Genomic DNA, 15,264 nt, shown 5'->3' on the forward strand with positions numbered 1-15,264 from the left:
TTGAAAAACATAGCACATCATTATTCGACAGAACTTATAAAATGGTGAAGAGTCTGGGGTGAGATGGACCAATATGCTCCAATATTTGTCTGAATTTGTAGCTTTCCCACAGGCTTTCAATCTTTTAATCCAGATAATCAGAAGACAATAACGGGGAAAAAAAAGTAACATTTATTAAAAGTAGGAAAAGATTCCACCTTAAATTCACCCACACACCTAGCAACTCCTTACAAAAGCTGTGCAACTTGTGACGAGAGTTGGAGAATGAGGAAATAAAGATTTTAAATTCCTGTGAACTACTAAGGCAAGAGACATATCCGGGTTAAACAAGATCAGGAAAATACCCCCTCCTATATTAAATAAAAGCACCATTTTTAGTTTAAAACTACATTTTAAATGTACTTAAAAATCATTTAGCTTGACAAACCAAGAGAATATTAAATGGAAACGTTCTGGACGAAATTACATTTAATTATCTGCAGACCGAGAGATCATTTGCAGCACAAACAGTGAGCTAAATATAAGCGATGGACCTCAACAGTTTGTAAGATGTCTATAACTAACTTCTATACCAGAGCCACTCCTGAATCTTGGGACAGATCCACCATTTTGCCTCAGTTAAATAATAACTTAGCCGACCCACGTATCCCAACCACTTACTGCATCTCTATGTTGACATACTGCTAGAAACCAACACAACTGACTCACCAGCACATCTGCCACTGTAAATTGTCCTGGGGAGGATGGAGAGCATCGAAACCAGCCTAGTTGAGAGAGGACATTAACCTAATCACTTGCAAATAGCAAAGTTAACAAAATTTATGCTCTTTAGAAGAATATAGATGCAATTCAATCATAACAATGCACATTTTTTTCACCTATACTTAAAAATGGCACTTCACTTGTTCACACATCCTTCTACAGCATGTTTTAGAAAATCAATGAAGGCAACTAATTAAAAAGTGACAAATATATTTATTTCATGCAAAAATTTTTGGATTCAGGTAAACAGCATCACAAATTCAGCCACCTTTTAATCAACAGGAAGTGAGAACTGCCAGGCTGATGTGAACAGAGAAACCAAAACAGCAGCTGTTTCATTTATTTTACAAAGCAAGCTGTCATACTTGTCACATCTGAAGGAGTTCTATTTTCCATCTCTCTTCTGGCCTATAAATCAGTGAGCAGACTGAACAGCTTCCCACCTACATGGATGCACAGGCGCATTCATTATCTAGTTTCAGCTCAATTACCCAGAAAATTTAATTATGCATAGCTTCTCTTCTATAAATAAATCAAGAAAAATTAGTCTTCACTTTGTTACTGGAATCCAAAAACCTTAATAAATTTAACAACTTATACTTGCATCTGATCCAAAGTGTTTTGTAGAAGTGTTTTATAAAACAATTTGACACCGAGCTGAACTTCCTGCCACATATCTGTGGCATCAATCAGCCAACTTATTTCCAACTGCATAGTTTCACCTCACTCAATCACATCTCAGTTTTTGTCCAATTGAAACCCTCACCCATGGATAGAATGCCATATTTCATTCAGAAACAGTACAATCAATATTCAGTTCTATTTGTAAGAAACCAGTCAATAATATAGGAAATGGAGACAAATTGCTGACTGCCAAACACATTTACAACACCACCTTTAAGTGCAGATTTTAAAAATGATTTAGCCTGGTGCCTTTCCGCTGCCCCTGGTCACAACTGTCTAAAAGCATTTTGGAGCAGCATCCCCTCCAGGTTTCATAATAAAAAACAACCTGACACTGGAGCATAAGTATGCCATTCAGCCCATCAAGTCTGCAACTGTCATTCAATGAGATCAAGACTAATTTCATTATCACAGAATCAAAGAGGTCTACAGCATGGAAACAGGCCCTTCAGCCAATTTGCTCATGCCACCCAGTTCTCACCATAAACTAGCCCCATTTGCCTGTGTTTGATCCATATTTGGTCTACATTTTTTTCAGCAGAAAAAGACCAGTGAAGACAAATGTTAGATGCCTTGCAATTAGGGTCAAAAAGTGTGGCACTGGAAAAGCACAGCAGGTCAGGCAGTATCCGAGTAGCAGGAGAGTCAACGTTTCGGGCATGAGCCCACTGTGCACGGTGGCACAGTGGTTAGCACGGTTGCCTCACAGCGCCAGAGATCCGGGTTCAATTCCTGCCTCAGGCGACTAACTGTGTGGAGTTTGCACGTTCTCCCCGTGTCTGCGTGGGTTTCCTCCGGGTGCTCCGGTTTCCTCCCACAGTCCAAAGATGTGCACGTCAGGTGAATTGGCCATGCTAAATTGCCCGTAGTGTTAGGTTAGGGGTATGGGTGGGTTGCGCTTCGGCGGGGCGGTGTGGACTTGTTGGGCCAAAGGGCCTGTTTCCACACTGTAAGTAATCTAATCTAATCTAATCTAAAAAAATAAATTCTGATGAAGGGCTCATGCCCGAAATATCAACTCTCCTGCTCCTTGGATGTTATCTGACCTGCTATGCTTTTCCCGCACCACACTTTGTGACTCTGATCTCCAGCATCTGCTGTCCTCACTTTCCCCTTGCAATTAGAAACAGGTGAATTCATAATGGACAACAAAAAGATGGCTGACTAACTAATCAAATACTTTAGATCTATTTTCACTAAGAAGGACACAAACAACCTTCAGGAAATTCTAAGGGAAACAGGATCAAGTATTGAAGAAGGAACTGAAGGAAATCCTTATTAGTCAGGAAACAGTACTGGGGAAATGGTATTGGGGATTAAAACCCGATAAGTCCCCAGTGCCTGATGCTCTGCGTCCCAGAATACTGAAGGAAGTGGCCCTAGAAATAGCAGATACATTGATGATAATTTTCCAGCATTCTGTACACTCTGAAAGAGTTCCAATGGACTAGAGAATAGCTAATGTAACCCCATTCTTTTAAAAAAAAGAGGGAGAGAGAAAATGGGGAATCATAGGCCAATTAGACTGACATCGTGTTGGGAAAATGCTTCAGTCAATTTATTGAGGATGTAATAACTGAGCATTTGGAAAGCAGTGACAGAATCAGTCCTACTCGGCATGGATTCACTAAAGGGAAATTATGCTTGACAAATCTTCTGGAATTTTTTTAATATGTCACCAGAAGAGTGGACAAGGGTGAATTAGTAGATGTGCATCTGGAATTTCAAAAAGCTTTTGACAAGGTTCCACACAAGAGATATTAGTAAAGAAAATTAAAGCCCATGGTATCGGAGATAATGTATTGACACGAATAGAGAACTGTTTGGCAGACAAGAAACAGAGTTGGAATAAACAGGTCCTTTTCAGAGCAGCAGCGGTGACAAGTAGGGTGTTGCAGGGTTCAGTGCTGGGACCCCAGCTGTTCACAATATACATTAACGATTTGGACAAAGGAATTGAATACAATAGCTCCAAAGTTGCAGATGACACTAAGCTGGGTGGCAAGTGTATGCTGTGAGGAGGATGCTAAGAGGTTGCAGGCTGACTTAGACAGACTGGCTGAGTGAGCAAATACTTGGCAAATGCAATATAATATAGATAAATGTGAGATTATCCACTTCGGTTGCAAAAACAGAAAGGCAGATTATTATCTGAATTTTGGCAGTTTAAGAAAAGGTGACGTGTAATGAGACCTGGGTGTCACAGTGGAACAGTCACTGATGGTTGGCATGCAGGTGCAGGAGGCAGTGAGGAAAGCTAAGCGAGGAGGGCCTTCATATGGAGAGGATTTGAGTATTGGAATAAGTATGTTTTGCCGCAGTTATATAGGGCCTTGGTGAGGCCACACTTTGAATACTGTACAATTTTGGTCTCCTAGTCTGAGGAAGGACATTCTTGCTATTAAGGGAGTCCAGCGAAGGTTCACCAGACTGATTCCTGGGTTGGCATACAAGGAAAGACTGGATCAACTGGACACGTACTCACTGGAATTCAGAAGAATGAAGGGGGATCTCATAGAAACATAAAATCCTGATGGGCCTGGACAGGCTAGATGTGGGAAGAATGTTCTCGATGTTGGGGAAGTCCAGAACCAGGGGTCACAGTCTAAGAATAAAGGGTAAGCTACTCAAGACTGAGATGAGGAAGAATTTCTTCATTTGGAGTTGTTAACCTGTGGAATACTCTCCCACAGGAAGTTGTTGGGGCTGGTTCATTAGATATATTCAAGAGGGAGCTGGACAGGACCCTTGCAGATAAAAGGCATTAAGGGGTATGGAGAGACATTACCAACAACCATGATCATGTTGAATGGTGGTGCACGCTCAAAGGACTGAATGGCCTATTTCTGTACCTATTTTCTATATTTCTATAGCCTTCTGCACCTTATCCCATCCATATACCTGTCCAAATGTTTCTTAAAAGACAAAATTGTATTTGCTTCCACCACTACCTCTGGCAGCCTGCTCCAGACACTCACCATCCTCTGTGAAAACATTGCCCCTATAGAACCTTTTGTATCTCTCCCCTCTCACCTTAAACTTATGCCTTCTATTTTAGACTCCCCTACCATGGGGAAAAGCTGTTGGCTATCTACTTTAACTATACCTCTCATGATTTTATAGACCTCTATAAGGTCATCCCTCAGTACAAGCCTATCCAACCTCCTTATAACTCAAACCTTTCAGTCCAGGTAGCATCCTAGTAAATCTTTTTGCACTCTTTCTAGTTTACTAATATCCTTGCTACAATAGGGTGACTGGAACTGCAAGCAGTACTCTAAATGTGACCACTTGTATAGTTGAAACAAATTTTCCCAACTACTATTCTCAACGCTCTGATCAATGAAAGCAAGCATGCCACAAACCTTCTTCACCACCCTGTCTACCTGTGATTCCACTTCCAAGGAGCTACGAACCTGTACCTCTATGTCTCTTTGTTCTATAACGGGTCCAAGGCACTAACATTGACTATATACATCCTGCCCTGGTTTGACCCACCAAAATGTAACATCTTGCACTTATCTAAATTAAACTCCATCTGCCATTCCCCACCCACTGGCCGAGTTGATCAAGATTTTGCTGCCTTCACAGATAACTTCTTCACTGTCCACTATACCACTAATCTTGGTGTCATCCACAAACTCAAAAACCATATCTCCTAAATTCTCATATAAACGATTGATATAAATAACAAATAACAGTGGAGCCAGCATCAAAGCCTGTGGCAGAACGCTGGTCACAGCCTCCAGGCTGAAAAACCCTCTACCACCATCCTCTAGCTCTCCCAATCCAGTGAGATTTAACCTTACTCAACAACCTACCATGCAGTACCTTGTAGAAGGTCTTGCCAAAGTTCATGTAGACAACATCTAACGCATTGCCCTCATCAACTTTCTTGGTCACCCCTTCAAAAAAATTCAATTAAATTTGTGAGGCACAACTTCCCACTTACAAAGCCATGCTGACTATTCCAAATGAGTCCTTGCCTCTCTAAATGTCTATAGATCCTGTTTCTCAGAATCCCATTAACAATTTACCCACCATCCTTAACTCCACTTTCTTTCCTTTTCCCTGTATTCATTCATCCCCTTACTGATTAAAAAGATTTCTATCTCAGGCTTCAATATACTTAATAACCCAATTACCCAGCTTCTACAGCCCTTTTCAGTGAAGAATTCCACAAGTTCACTACTCTCGGATAAAACAGTTCTCCTCATCTCTGTTTGAAATGGGTGACTCTATGTGGATCCACGGGCTTTAACAATGCCAATTACAAATTTATATTTTCTTCAATAGTTCAAGGTCAGATTAGATCAGATTTGTAGTAGTGGAGACAAAATTAATAGTTACTACAATGATAGCTTCTATTTGAGCTGCATGGTTCTAGATTAACAGAACTCTGACCAAAAACAAAGAACAAAAACTGCATCATTCCCATTCACTATATAAGTTTTGACTCATTGTTGCTCTAAATCAGGAAATTAATATGTTCCAACAGACAAACTCAAATCTAAACACTACTTTGAAAATAGCACCATCATAATGCCACATTTTCAATGCTCAGAATTCTAATGATACTGAATCATAAAAATCATTTTATTGTTTGCTGCATTAAAACATTCACAGAAAGCTAGCATTCTCTTTATCACATTCGTGAGGTTACAAATTGTCAGAAAACTAGAGAAGCTCATTTAAGATCTATGTGCATGTTTTTTGAACAAATTTGGCAAATGCACAAGACCACATCCCATATCTAAAGATATGAGGTCTTGATGCCCTAACATCACTACATTATAACTGAAAATTTAACCAAATATGGACTGGGATTCTACAAATAGGAAGCTAAATATTCTCAATTCCAATCAGAAATACATTTTTTTTTCAATTATCAGAGTGGAAGGGATATGTCTAGTCGTTCCAAATGTGATGGATGACAATTAGATGCCTATCTAAAACACAAACCAGTGTATACACTCTACCTCCAGTCAGACCTGAAAGCAGCACATTCAGGACCCAGCACAAATGTGGCTCCTCGGGGTCACTTGGGATGCAGGCTACACGTGATTAGATCATCCACAGTTCAATGGACAAATTCACCAACCACTTTGGTGATTATTCACATTAGGGAGATCCCATTTTAAATCAATTTAAGTCTTTGCTTAGCAAACTAATGGCAGCAGGAGTTTATATGTCTGTAATAATGTACTTGTGTACAGCAGGGCTACCGAATGACAGGCATTTTAACTACTAGGAAATCTATTTTGGAGACGAGAACAATCTGTTTCTGACAGCTGCTGTTCAAAGATGCTGGAAAGTCTTTAGAATTAGCAAATGAGGAAAGAATTGAAGGAAATGGAAAAATCTTTCACTTACGTAGTAATCGTTGAATGAAATATTCAGATTAAATCAGACATTGACAGTTACATGCTTCCCAATTTAAGATTAATTGAAAAAAATGTTCGGAAGTCATTTGAGCTGCTCTGCACTGACACAGGCTTGGTAGGCAGAATGGCTTCCTTGTTTTATATAACCATTCCATGATTCCATGCCCGAAAAGACAGATGAAGACTCAGTCTTTTGTCTACATTGATCTCATTTGTGAGTACTTATTACATTTGGGTTAAGCCCTGCAAAACTACATCACGTTCAATTACTAGAATAGAAACTGATGGTTTTATAATCACAAAAAGACCAATTGTAACAAACTAGTGACATATCAAGCAGTATCAGGTGGCTAAACATGATACAGGGATAGTAAACCAGAACAGGAAATATTACCAGGTGGGGTTTACTGATTTGGTACACTGAAAAGTTTATCAAGGACTATTAGAAACATATTAGGTTTAAAACAAGTCTCCAAAACAAAAAGTTTCACTATCACTGCAACCACAATGGAAGCAGTTGACAATCTGAAAGTGCAGTGAATATGGATCAAGAGATAGAAAGTTTCATGGGCTTATCAAATGTGATAGATTAAGAATTTGGAGGCTTTGATCAACTGTTCAAATTCTGAAACAAAACAGAAATTGCTGGCGAGAGTCAGCAGATCTGGCAGCATCTGTGGGGAGAAAGCAGAGTTAACGTTTCAAGTCTGGTGATTCTTCAGTGTTCTGCTGAGTTCTGCCAGCAATTTCTATTTTTGTTCGAGTACTCCAACATCCACAGATCATTTTTGCAATCAAATTCTGGAATCTGTGTTATAAATCTGTAAATTATGTCACTATTGCTTTTTCAATAAATAAAATTTTCTGACTACATGAACACAGTTAAACACTGTCTCAAACATACAAACTGGACTGGCACTACTTTATGGCTCCTACTCTTCCAGCCTCTTTTCAGTCTCAATTCTAATTGACAAACCTTATGCTCATCACGTACAACTGTGACAAAACAACAGCTGCTGCTCCTAGTCCGGATGCTACTGCAGTACTTTATTCGTTGATTTTAAAATCTACGAACTTTGATATCAAATAATTGGTTTACATCACATTTAAAAGGAGAAACATTTTAAGACCAATTCTTTATTCAATACTCATGATTAGAAGTATGCAGGTATAATGATGCAGATGAAACTAGCACAGTTCAACACTGAGGTCTTTTCAGGTCCACCGCAACAAGCGGTGATACACAGGCATTAGAAACAGCTGAACAGACAGGCCTTCCAGGCTTTACTGCCACAGATACAAATAAACTGACAGAAGGAACTTAGTGGAGTTTCCTTTCAGAAACACTTCAAAAATGACTGTGGCAGGGCAATGGTAATAATAAGGCATTGCCAGAATGTTAAATCTGAATAGCAGCAGTTGGAAAAATTATCTAGTTGTTCAGCAGATGAAAAAGAAGGTACCTATTACATAACTAACCGAGCAACTTTTGGAATGAAAGTGCAACGAAGAACAAATTAAATAGAGTAAAGGGTAAAGGGTAAAGAATGGTAGTATCCAAATTACAGTTTAAATATGGGAGGCAAAAACAGAGAACAGCAATAAAAATAGTGTCAAAGTGGTCTGGGAACCTCTCTATTCCTATCCTCGTACGACCTACTCTCCATTCCAGGCAACATCCTGGTAAATCTTCTCTGCACCCTCTCCAAAGCTTCCACATCTTTCCTAAAGTGAGGCGACCAGAACTGCACACAGTACTCCAACTGTGCCCTAACCAAAGTCCTGTACAGCTGCAACATCACTTCACGACTCATGAATTCAATCCCTCTGCTAATGAAATGGAAGTGGAAGGTGATGGCCTCAGCAATGCAGAAAAATCAGGTTGGAAGCTCAAAATCAAACAAGGCACTAGGGCTGCGAACCATGTTGATTTAGGCCATACAAAATAGAGAAGCTACTCCAGGAGCACTGAAAAAAAGAGACAAGCTGACAAAGATTTTTGTCTTGCATTCAGAGCATATGCAAGATTGCCAAACTTTGAAGCTATCAACAATTTATCCCACATCAGAAAATTATACTGATTAAGTTAGGTCAACTCTGATTGGTTGAGGCGTTGCCACAGAAAATATACCCAGAAACTATAGTCTCCTGCGCTGTTGTTTAATTCAAAAAAGATAGATGTTTACATTTGAACATAGATAGCCTCTCACAAATGTATGTGACCACACTGCAAGCACAACTGATAATCTGAAATTCTTAGCACTCAGGATTGTTCAGCAAGTAATGTCCATTCTTGGAACGACATCCAGCATTAGGTATTTGTTCAGAGTTTTGAAAACACAATCTGCTGGAGTACAGTCAATGATCTCCACAATATAAATCTACTGTTTGATATAATTCACCAGTCCTTTGGATACAAGGCCTATGTACCTGGCACACACCAGGATTGAAATTTATACACCACATTACTCATTTGTATGGTATGCAGAACATCGTTCTGACCTGACAGACACAACATTTTAGTGTCAAACATTGCTTGTGCTGCATAGTAGCAGCATGGGGATTGAAATAAACTACTACTACTTTGTCAAATCAATAATCTACCATCCTTGTTGATTAGTTACTAATGGATGACAAAGAAATTGAGATATTTTTACCTGGGAAAGTGCTCACAATTAAGTTATTTTCAAATTTTACTCTCCCAACATAGTTACAAAGATAACCTGACAAACAGCTTTGTCATGAAGGGAGGGTTGAAGAGTGAAGCTCATTCAAAATGGTAACACTGATGTGGATCAAAGTTCCAACATCAGAGTTAAAATCCTACTCTCAAATTGCACATGAATTTGCGTATTTACTAGGCCCATAACATTAGAGGAAGCTTCATCTTCTTTAAGATAACCTCTTTGCAATTGTGCTGGAACTTTAAACCTCACTAGTTCCGGCTTGAAAGTAATCAAGGTCAAAATGTTGTCTTTTAGAAAGACCCAGTGATTATTTAGTACATACAATAACTCAGCCATACAATAGAAAGTCTCAGATTCAACTGCAGATCTGTGCAAAGTTAGGTGATTTCAACAAGTCTGACACTAAGCATGTTACAAATGACCCTCAGCAAACAAGGAGTGATTCTTCTAGCCAATAATCAGCCAGAAATTGAACTCCTTTTCATAATCCAATGACTTATATTAGATAATAAATACATGCATAGGCATAAAGTAGTGGCAGAATCATATTCAACTACTGTGTCCCTATTACTAAATAGCTTGCCAACAATCACCACCTAAGCTTACAGATAAAAACAGTCTCCTGGACAAGGTACCAAGACGGTGACATGCAGATTTTAATTTTTTTGGATAATGAATTCATCAGCCTTAGGACAAAAAGAAAAACTAAATTGAAGAAAAATGAATACTAGTTCCAAGTACCAAATTTAAGGATTTTCTGGGATTCTTTCTTACGCACTTTGAACAATACCATAGGGATATGAATATGTAATTAATATAAAAAGCATCCCAGGCACTTTACAAAGTTCAAAGAAAAAGGATGCTGGGCTATATATTGCAAGATCCAGAAAGGTTTCAAGAAAAGCTTATTTAGGTAAGTAATTTTTGTAAAAGTTTCTCAAGGAGGGATGAGCAGGGCAGAATGGTTTAATGAACAATGAACATCACAGCACAGGAACTGGCCCTTCAGCACACCGAGCCTGCATTGACACATGACACCTTTTGGAACTAAAATTTTTTCTCTCTGCGTAATCTGTATCCCTCTATTCCCTACCTGTTCATGTGAAAATGTCTGGTTTGGCAGAAAGTTCCATAAAGTGAAGGCAGCCAAAGGTGTTCCCACTACAGATATGATGAGGGGATGGAGGAATTCATAAGTGGTCTCAGTAGAAATTGCACCAATGGAGGATTACATTTACAAAGGAGAATGAAAGATTGGATTGGATAAGAACACAGAGAAAAGAACATCTTTCAAAGTAAGAAGGACTTTGATTAACTTAAGCGTAGAAGTTATCAAAGCATGGATATTTTTGAAGGCACAAAGGATTGACAAGTTGAGAAAAAGCAATGTTGTGGAGGTCTTAATGACAGATGGGAGGGATAAAAGATTTTAAGCTCACCTATGGATTGGAAACAGTTTCACAGAATCTGGTTTATATTGAGCGAGTGCTTGGAGAGGATGATGAAACCTAGAACAGAATCAATTATTTGAATTAGTGGTACATGGTTACAGGTTACTCATGTTAACCATTCAAAAACTTTTAGACAATAGTCTACATCTTATGTTGGAGTACTAAGTACTCTTATCTCCAAATTACAAGGGTGCTGTCAATGATTCACTGCTTTTTTTTAAAAACTCATCTGATAATCCTGCATTAGGAACGAGCATATTAGCCTCTTAATCCTGGCAATCAAAGGTATCCTGGCAACCAAGTTCAGGTTGCATCAAATCAAATGAGACTTAATGTTTAATTAGTGACCATACAGCCCAAATGTATTTTAAAAATGCTAAAATGGAGCGTTATTTTGTTCATTGTTTACAGAGCAAATAAAGAACGGGCAAGAAGAGGACTGAGAAACAGTCAGCAGCGCCTAAAAGAATGGGAGAGAGGACAACCTAAAGACAGTGCAACAGTTCCAAATGGAGTGGGAACAAGGACAAAAAGAGATCTTGAAGGCTTGTAAATCTTTGGAATCCACCACCCCCACAAGCTGTGGAAGATCATTCATTCCAGAACAGAGATCAATAGATTTCTAGATATTGAAGACAACAGGTACAGGAATAGTGTGGGAAATTATGTTGAAGGAGATGATGAGTCATGATCTTGTTGACTGGCAAAGCTGGCTTAAGGGCTAAATGGCCTTCTCTTTATTCCTTATATTCTTAAATCATTTTATTGGACCTTTTGTAAAATGTTTGTGGAGCAAAAGTCCATTTTTCTGCAATTCTCTGGCAGAGGAACCATTAGTTCTTGGTTGAAGTAAACCAAGTAACTGGAGCAACATTCTAAATCAGAAATGAATCAAAACTTTAACCCAAAAAAAGGGAATTACTAATAGTTGGTGCCATTAACATGTAACATTTGGGAGAATTTGTAAACCATTTAGCACTAATTCACCAAGTTTCCAGATCTCAAAGCCTTATTTGTTGTTTTACCACCCATGTGACAAATATTTCAAGATAATCAATACAATTCCATATCCAGGGCACAAAATGTTACCATCCACGAAATAACAGCACTCCATCAGATTTTCTCAAGGGCTACTTCTTGGTTTCAAGGATTCCATTTTCATTCTCACTCATTTATTTGATGCAATCATGTAGTTCCAATACCTTCTGTAGTTGCATCGATATGAAAGGTATTTGGAATTGGACAGAAGCAGAATTAGAACAACTCATGAATTTCCTCAATACTGTGCAACGACATAGGTAATTTGTAAGGGGTAAAGGGAGAAAGCAGGAGATTGGCACCAGGTCGTTATGCTCATTTAATGACCCAGTGTCGGCAGAATAGGCCAAATAGCCACCTTATGCGCTATAACACTTCTGTGATTATCAACCTTCCAGTAAACTTAAAGCCACAACACACGAGGAAATCATTAATTTCCTAAACGCAGTTATTAAATTAGCACAAAGCAACAAGCATGAATTAATGACATTTTACAGTATCACTGACATACACTTCAATCTCAAAAAAGCACGGGACCCGTTTCCCCAGTGACTGCCACCACTTACTTTCCTAACCGCTGACTGCTCCTCCAGTCAAAGCAGCTTTCCTCCCACGTTTGCTGAAAATAGGTTCACTTATGAGCCTATCAGCAGAAAACAGGGACAAGAACAAGCCCATGACTAAAGGAACAGTTCCTCACCGATTCTGTCCATTCTACTTACGGGGGTGACTTTTCTCTGATTGGTCGCCCCCATGATTGAATTTTTCCAGGCGTTCTGGTGGCTTTCGGAGCCGATTTCGCCCAACGCCCTCGTGTATTTTCAGTCCTGTTCCAGATACTTCCATTTCTTCACATACATGGCGAAAAGCTTAAGACCATCAAATTCTGTCAGCAAAAATAATTAAAATCAGATAGGTGATTGTTGGCAATACAGCTCTATTTAACCAACCACCCCAAGAAATTCTCATATTCTCAGCTGCAAGGAGACATTGAAGATTAGGCAGTTCTCCTTCAAAGAAACATTTTTCAGACTTCTCAAACACCTAATAACTGAAAACATTGTTTATGAATGTATTGCCTTAGAAAATCTCTCAACTATTCAGTTACAGTCAGTGAACGGTCTGAACAAGTAGTGGGATGTTTGGCTGGGTTCGGGGGATTATGGTGGGTAACTGAAACTGAAGGGAAACGGAAAGAGAAACTGTAGAAAGAAATTTGGGTAGGGAAAGGGTAAGGATATTCCATGTATACAACACCTAATAACTGTGTCAATTGTGATGAATTATAAGCAGAGAGGTTGGCATTAAATGGGGTCTTACTTAAACACATATCTGATCCTGGACCTAGCAAAGTGGCCATCAACAGTTCGGGGCGACGGGCAGTTGGAAATGGGCATCATTTGACACACTGCCTTTCCCTGTCCTATGGATACATCCACACCAGGATGTCCTTGGGAAAAAGAGCATATGATGTCCACCATATGCTTGAGGCCTTCAGCAATCAATAGGTACTTCAGGGACCAGAGAGAATCATCAGCCCTGGAAATGATAATTTGATAAGATTCCATTAGTTAAGATTTTGTTACAGCTCCCATTTAAGGGTGTGTCAGTGAGTTAATTTGATTATTATTTGCTCAAAGTAATGTTTGGCTGAGCAATTAAAGTGACAGATTTGAAATTCATTGGGACCTTCGACGTAGGCTTAAATGTTGCAATTACATTCCTGAATGTTCCTGCTTTTACCCAAGTGATTGCAGAATTAATAATAATCATTCAAATGCAATAAAAACTAATAAAGTGACTCCAATTTAAATATGAGTAGCTCAATTCGGAGGTAATATTTCACAATGTAAATAAATATGACTAAGACTGGTTCCAGTATTACCATTTATCAACTAACTTTCTGGACAACATTTTTCATTATTTCAGTACATCCAAGGGTGAGATACTTCTTAAAATATGATCACTGATGTAAAACAGGAAACACTACAACCAATTTGCAAAAGGCAAGATCCACAAATAGCGCTGTAATAATGTGTTGTGTGTTTGTGATATTGGCTGAGGAGTAAATACTTTCCACGTCAGAAACTTTTTACTTCTCTTCATAAAGTTGTCATATTCCACAGCACTTGGTTTAACAATTAAAACTGCACCCAACTAGTCATCATCCTGATGCATTGATAACATTTGCAATGGAGTTGTAAGGCTTTGGCCTAAAATCCCATTTTAGGATTTGAGCATATCTTTGAGGCTACTCCTCTAGTCTTATGCTAACATATGACTAAAATAATGGAGATGCCATCCCTTGAAGGAAAACAACTTGGCTTGGGCACAAATAAAAAATTAATAAGTGCAGAGAGTTTTCAGTGCATTCAATGTTTTTTCCAAATCCAACTGCCAAAATATACTTATTCATCCCACTGCTGTTTGTTAATTTTGTTGGATACTCTTCCAGTGAGGCAGGAATGCTTTACTACATTAAAATGTAAAGTTATGGTATCTTATGAACCCAAGCATATAATTTTACAGCACAGAATTGAGATGTTCAGAACATCAGTTTCATTCTGTGCTGATTCATCCTACTCCCTCATTATTTCCTTATAGTCCCACAAGTATTTTCTTTTCAAATATACTGAATTTTAAAGTTTTTACGTTTACTTCTTTCTCACTTTCAGATATTGCATTCCAGATCACAACAATATGCTGCTTAAAATCCTCAATTATCCTGGCTTTTTTTAAAAACAAGTATCTTAAGTCTCTGTGTAACCACCTCCCCACTACATAAATAAAAAGACATTATTATGATTCCCAGTAAATGGTAAAACTGGTAAAGTCAGATTCCAGTGTGACAGACCATAAGTTGTCTTTTTGCAATTTTTGCTTATATGGTCTAAAGTCATTGGATATGTTCATAAAAGGTTGCCAATGTAATTTACAAAAGAACAAAGCCTATTACAAGCAAAGGAAAAGAACTAACTTCTTTACACTACATAACTGTTCGTGGTGGCCTTATTACAAATATCGGAAATAAAGTTTTAACCTGCTAATCTACAACAATACTACTGATGGAACATCATATTCACTTTAAACTTCCTTGTAGTTTTGGCACAGTTGTACTGCATTCTCTGATATTTAGTCAATGGGTTAGGTGGAAATTGTGCCCCAGTAAGCAGGTATATGCAGGTTAGGTGGATCAGCCATGGTTAATGTGCAGTTACAAATATATGATGGAGTCCTGGATTTGGGTGGGATGCTTAT

At 38.6% G+C, this 15,264-nt stretch overlaps 1 protein-coding gene across 19 annotated transcripts in view; it reads right to left on the reverse strand.

Annotated features, from left to right (window-relative positions):
• The window catches only part of setd5 (SET domain containing 5), a 154,920-nt gene that overhangs the window by 105,008 nt on the left and 34,648 nt on the right, over positions 1-15,264 (reverse strand). For 9 of the 19 annotated variants that reach the window (XM_072581973.1, XM_072581975.1, XM_072581990.1 and 6 more), the window contains exons 2-4: positions 12,729-12,892; positions 10,957-11,025; positions 709-764 (exon numbers count right to left, since the gene is read on the reverse strand). The exons of 2 other annotated variants lie outside the window; for them this stretch is intronic. The gene's annotated coding sequence lies outside the window, so the exon portion shown is untranslated. The remainder of the gene's footprint in view (positions 1-708; positions 765-10,956; positions 11,026-12,728; positions 12,893-15,264) is intronic. 8 more of the 19 variants (XM_072581979.1, XM_072581980.1, XM_072581972.1 and 5 more) reach the window with 5 other exon arrangements.

Source organism: Chiloscyllium punctatum, chromosome 12 (assembly GCF_047496795.1).
Source record: "Chiloscyllium punctatum isolate Juve2018m chromosome 12, sChiPun1.3, whole genome shotgun sequence".
NCBI classification, from domain to species: domain Eukaryota; kingdom Metazoa; phylum Chordata; class Chondrichthyes; order Orectolobiformes; family Hemiscylliidae; genus Chiloscyllium; species Chiloscyllium punctatum.